At 40.0% G+C, this 5932-nt stretch overlaps 1 long non-coding RNA gene across 1 annotated transcript; it reads left to right on the forward strand.

Moving 5' to 3' along the window:
• Nucleotides 1-591: 591 nt before the first annotated feature.
• Nucleotides 592-5314, forward strand: LOC146191468 (uncharacterized). The gene is made up of 3 exons (XR_014706651.1): nucleotides 592-1088; nucleotides 1806-1854; nucleotides 4843-5314. It is a non-coding gene; the product is annotated as an uncharacterized LOC146191468 (long non-coding RNA).
• The last annotated feature ends 618 nt before the right edge of the window (nucleotides 5315-5932 follow it).

Raw genomic sequence — 5932 nt, forward strand, 5'->3', positions numbered from 1 at the left:
ATGCCGCGCAGCCTTGCAAAGTGTCGGGCAGCTTGGGCGGGCCTGTGTCTGTGTGCTCGGCTTAATTGCCCTTCGGTGTCTTAATTACGCGATCGCGACCGGCCTGTGTGCATTAGCAGAGGGCGAAATAAAACCCGCCGCCTGAAAAGAGCAGCAGCTCGCGCCAGTGGCCCGGAGCATATATACCAAAAGCAACGCTGTCCGAGTCCAGCGAGCGCGAACAACACTCTTAGAAAAAAAGTTAGTAAAAAGGTAGTAACGGCTGCCGTTACTACCTTTTTTAACCGTTACTACATTTGTACGACCTTCTTAGGTAGTAACATGGTAGTAACTCCTGCTGTTACTACGTTTTTTGACTGAAATACCTTTTTACTACCTCTCTGGAAGCAGGGGTAGTAAATATACCTTACCTGTTTTCTACCATGATCAGAAGATATCTGATACTATATACGATAGGAATATTGAAGTATTCGATACTCCTGATTACATTGCTACTCAATTTTGTTTTTATGTTTATTTATTTGCCATACCTTCAATAGCCAAGGCATTATAGAGGGGAGGGGGTTACATAAATGAGCCCTGCGGGCTCAAACTGTGCGCTGCCTTTTCATAAAAAGAAAGAAAGAAAGAAAGAAAGAAAGAAAGAAAGAAAGAAAGAAAGAAAGAAAGAAAGAAAGAAAGAAAGAAAGAAAGAAAGAAAGAAAGAAAGAAAGATCGCCTAAACTGGCTTCCGAAACCGAAACTTCGTATAGGAGGCGACAGTTAAAAAATCCACAAAAGCCATTGATAGGTCAATCCGAACCAATCCGAAGTCATCAGTGGCGGAGAGGTGCGATGTCATCGTGCTGCCTTTGTTGTCGTGCGGTGCGGTTGTGGACGCTGTTTCCTTGCGTTGTGCTGCTTTTTTCGTGCTGTGGTTCTTTGAATGGGCTGCAGAATTGATGTGTGACATGTGCACTTCGATAGGTGTTCTGAATTACGTGAAGTAGTGGTAAATAGATTCACTGTCATACACCGCTTGCACCGTACCGTGGCAACGCCGGCTTCAACACGAAGAAGGAAATGGACTGGCGTGATTGCTTGAAAATGTGAGTACGCTGCTTGAAATTATTGTTTGTTTAATGTTGCTATTGAATGAGGTACGCGCTCTTAATATTGTTGAGTGTGGTCTCAAAATCTCTTCGTAATACAACTCTTCGGAAGCTGTCGCTTTTCATGTGCAAGTTCTACCCTACCGCGAAAAGTTATGTTATGGCGTATATCTCGTGATATAATCTTGGCGGGTGTGTATTGGATGTGTTAGCGGTGAATTATTGCGCCGGGAATTCCCGCCTTGGCTGCGGCGGTGTGAACCTTGAACCACACGTGAGCGTCCCGTCCCGTGAGTGCGCCTGGGAACATGTAAACCGACAACCCCCCACCTGCAGCGTGCCTTCGACGTGGCGGCGCCGGGCCGTCCGTGTTTGCCTTATTTCGGGTGTGGTGCTTTTTTTTTTTTTCCTTTTTGAATGGGCCTAGTGCGCAGCGAATAAAGCGTCCATGTTTTGGTGTGAGAGTGCGCGATCACGGTACTCAGAGCAGCAGTGCGTCGTCAATGGGAGCGGGCGCTGGTAGAAAGGCGAAGTAGTGCGCAGTGCGGCGTCAACTGGAGCTGACGCTCTACGAAGAAAATGTGCGAAAGTGCGAGAGAAAGTATGAAAATTTAATCAAGTTATCTCTTATTCTTTATTCGTTTTTTTTTTGTAACTTGTAATGTACGTTGAGTGTTTCCTTTTCCATATCCCTCCCCTTTGTTTTTCTAACAGATGTGATCAGTACCCCAAACGAGCTGTGACCTGTGTGATCCTTTTCGAGGTAAGTCAGTGAACGAATAAGCTTTTATTTTGCCATTTATTCATCTCTTAGTATAACCATTGTGGTTCTCAACATTTAGATGAGTATTTTCTTAGTCTGTTTTAAACTCGCCTTTTTTTCTAACAGGTGGGTGCATTAATGCGATGAGTAGAAACAGCGCGCAAAAAGCAGGTTATTGCGGTGTTGCGCATGTTTCACATTGGTCGCTGCATTTAGTTTTGGTGCTTGTGTGAAAGTACAAAAAAATATTCCTCTCTGTAAAACATGGTCGGCTGACGCCAAGGTACAAACTCGTGTACTACTCAGCCGTTAGGTGTTCAGCAGTAGATGGTGATTCGAAAGAATTATTTGAGTGACCACACGTAGTCAAATGTGCATTACAAGAGTGATTGCTTTCTTTACTAAATAAGACTTGTATTTTTTATGAATTGTTCACATCACAGGTGGGCAGTTAGCAGTAATGGGCAGTTGCATTCGTTGATACTTTGTGTCGTGGCTTTTGATGGAAGCTTTAAAATGCTGCAGTAGTAAACAATTTCAAACCAGAAATGAAAAAGTCATTTCGCTTCCTTAATGTCTTTCATGTTCGCTGCGCTTGCAGCTAGTTTGATCTTAGAGGCCTTTATTTGCGCAGTTTTTTGGTTGCCTTAATATTGTACGCACATAACTGAACACACCAGCAGGGAAATTAGTTTTGTGCTATTGCTAGTATTTCAGAAGGAGAAGTGTGACTGACATCTTGGGATAAGCAGCTTTTCGGTGCATGCACTTTTTTTGCAACTTTAAAATCAATTTGGATTGAGGTATGTAGGCACTGATCAATCAATATATTTTATGTGCTTGGAGCAAAAGGGAGAGAGTGTAGAACGTCAGGCATATTTCTGATACTGTGAGAAAGTCACCACTTAGAAAAAAAAAATTCAGATGTCCACAAATGTGAAACAAGGCCATTTTAATTTTTTTTAACTGTGACTGTAAGGTGCACCTGTGCAGAATGCATAACCACTTGATAGCGAAATGTTTGCAAATATCTTTTTTTTTTTTGCATATACAGAATGCAGCACATTAAACACTGTCCTAAATTCGGTGCATTTTAACATAGTAGTCTTATTCAGGAATTAAAGGAAAGAACCTCAGTCCTAACTTTTCTTAAAATTAACGATCAAGTTTCTAAAAGATGAGAAAGAATGTGAGAAAACATGTTGCATTGTATTGTTTCCAGTAAGGTTATCAAAGCTTAAACTTTTTTTTTCTTTTTTCCGAGCATTGGGAGAAGGGCGTAAAGTGAAGGCACAAAATCAACATACAAGACTCCCCGCTCTTCAGAATATTACCTATACGCTAACCCTGCTACCTTTAACATAAAGAGAAAGCATACATGATTATGCTATTGTAAGCCAAGGCTGATCTGTGACAAACGCAGGCTGTGGCGGTGCCACTATCCATGGGTGTGGATAGCCGCTCGTGGCACCACCCTTAGATATCCAGTTGTAAAGGACAGTTTTCAGTGTATATATATGTATATATATACATATATATATTTTTTTCACAGTGCATCAATGATGACTTTCGCATACCCAGATTGTTGCTTTGTCTTTCCCCTGTGGGCATACTTGATTTACTTGCCTTTTGTAACAGGCATTTCTCATGAAATACATGTTGGGGATCTTTTTGCTCCCATTAGATAAATTTATTTATTTCTTCGTAGAGGAGGCATTTCCACACTATTTCTTAATTTCCTGTTCAGTTTTGCCCATTAAAAGTACTACAAGATAAGGAAATCAGGTTGCCTTGTTTAAGAAATTTGAACAAAATGTAGATGTGTGAAATAAATGGGACAAACAAGTTCCTGTTGGAGTTATTTAAAAATACTGGCTTTGAAATGACATCTTACACAACCTTTTTTTTTTTTTTTGCTCTAGAATGCACCTAGTTATGATAAATGAAGAAAATTGCCATATATGTGCCATAGTTGCAGTCTGAGACTTGGAAATTTCAAACCAATAGTTTACGTGCATTCCTATGGGCGTCACTTCACGCTCTGCACCCAAAAATGGCTATACCGCTACATCCTGCTTATGTAACAAACCAGCAATTGTTTATAATAATGTAATCACATATCCTGCCTCTTCACAGTGCAGGTCTCAGCCTTAACATAAATCTAAAATTTTAGAAATGGGCATTGTTTGCTAATTTTGCACCTTTATTCAGAGTTGTGACGATTCTTGATAAGCCGTATGTTTCATTTTTGATAACATTGTTCGAAGCAGAATAATGCAATGCGTTCACTTAGACTCTTTATTCATCTCCTCCAGGAGACTAGTTCCTGAAACTTAATACAATTTATGGAGGAATTTACGGGGCGATGGGGTAATATTTCTTTTAGTTTTGAAGCAACCTTCTCTGTTCAAACATGCGATAATTGGGAAAATGTTTCATGTGCTTTAATTTTATGCATAACAGAAACATTCATACACATTTAGAGCACCAATTGTCTTATCCATTTTCTAATCTTAAGGTAGGTGTGCCCCACATTCATGGAGTAAAAGAAATATTAAAAATAGCCTCATTTGAGACTTGTGGGATGTTAGAAATGTTTTCTAGGAACCAGGCTTCGAAGTTTGCCTATCATCCATATTGTGAAGTGCTTATGCCACCTCCCATTCTAAACCTTTGAAGGCAAGGAAAAGCCTTAACTGCCTTTCATGACATTTTCATCTTTAGGGAAACTGTAAAGTCTCTCCTATACGAGCGAGAAGTAAACCATGCCGGCTGGTTACTTTTGGCAAACACAGTACATTGTATTGAGGCTGAAGTATAGCAAGCATTTTTTTTATCATGATGTGAGCAGTCTTGTTAAAGTTGCTTGCCCAGAATCCTCTTGATTGATCGTAGGTACTGAATTTATAACTGTCTGTTTTCATTACTGGGAAAGGAATTGTGTGCTTGGTCTCACTTGTTGATTTTTTCCCCTCTTTATATATGCAGTTACCTGAGCACTTCAGACTGGCCAATGCCTGGAACCTACCTGCTGCTCACCTGCACACCACAGCACAAATGAGGGACGCACTAAATCATCTACCAGCAAGCACACTGCAGTGCCCTTCTGCAAGCCATCACACGTTCAGGGATGCACGATTAAGGTCATACCCTAAACACTGCTAACGATGCTAGTATGAATGGACAGCTGCCTTGGTCTGTCTGCATTATTTCTTTTAATAATGGAGTAGGCAGTGAAAAAAAAAACATTCTGAAGCAAATCTATTTATATTGTGGTGGTTAGCAAAAACAAAACCTCATTTCATATGTGATGTATCTGAAAATTATGTTTTTGTGTTGGTTGTAAATGTCACAGCATGTTTATCTCACCAACTATTAACTGCGTGAGTTTGAAATGTACAGGTACCTGGAAAATACTGCAGACCATGCCTCTTGTATTTGAAATTATTCCATGAGTTTTGTAGGGAAGATGTGGTAGTTACTTGGCTCCATACATGAATGCTTCAGTGACGTGCTGAAGTATGTGCAAGGTATCTCCTAAGAGTCATTAGGTGAAATGTAACAAATGGTTTTATTACTGAGTTGTGATTTGTATCATTATAGATCCGAATGCGCATTTAACATTTTGGTTTCCACAACATTTAATTTATTTTTCTTCTAGCAGTGTTGTGCTTTTCATTGTGACATTTAGCTTTATTCAGCCGGTCTCCACAACAGCCTTTCAGGTCTGCACTAATGCTAGCCAGATTTTGATGGTCTGTTAGATTTCTGGAAGTAAGCTTCACATCCTAAATTTTAGGAGGGCACCCAACTCGGCAATATCTGGGCACAGATATGATGTTAGCTATTTGTTGACACTGCAATCGAGCAAAAAATTCAATAACAGTTGATTGATGCTTGTGGTCACCTGTGTAGGATTAGCAAATGACAAATGTATAGTCGACTATATGCCTGCACTTTTTTCCTCTACACTGACCATTACATACATGAAAACAATCTGGAAGAAGGCATACAATTCTTATAAAAGGCCTTTTATTTATCCCACTCGAGTTATAGAAAAAACTGTTTTCTAATCAAC

Source organism: Amblyomma maculatum, chromosome 4 (assembly GCF_055883805.1).
Source record: "Amblyomma maculatum isolate TAMU_Amacu chromosome 4, ASM5588380v1, whole genome shotgun sequence".
In the NCBI taxonomy this organism is placed as follows: Eukaryota; Metazoa; Arthropoda; class Arachnida; order Ixodida; family Ixodidae; genus Amblyomma; species Amblyomma maculatum.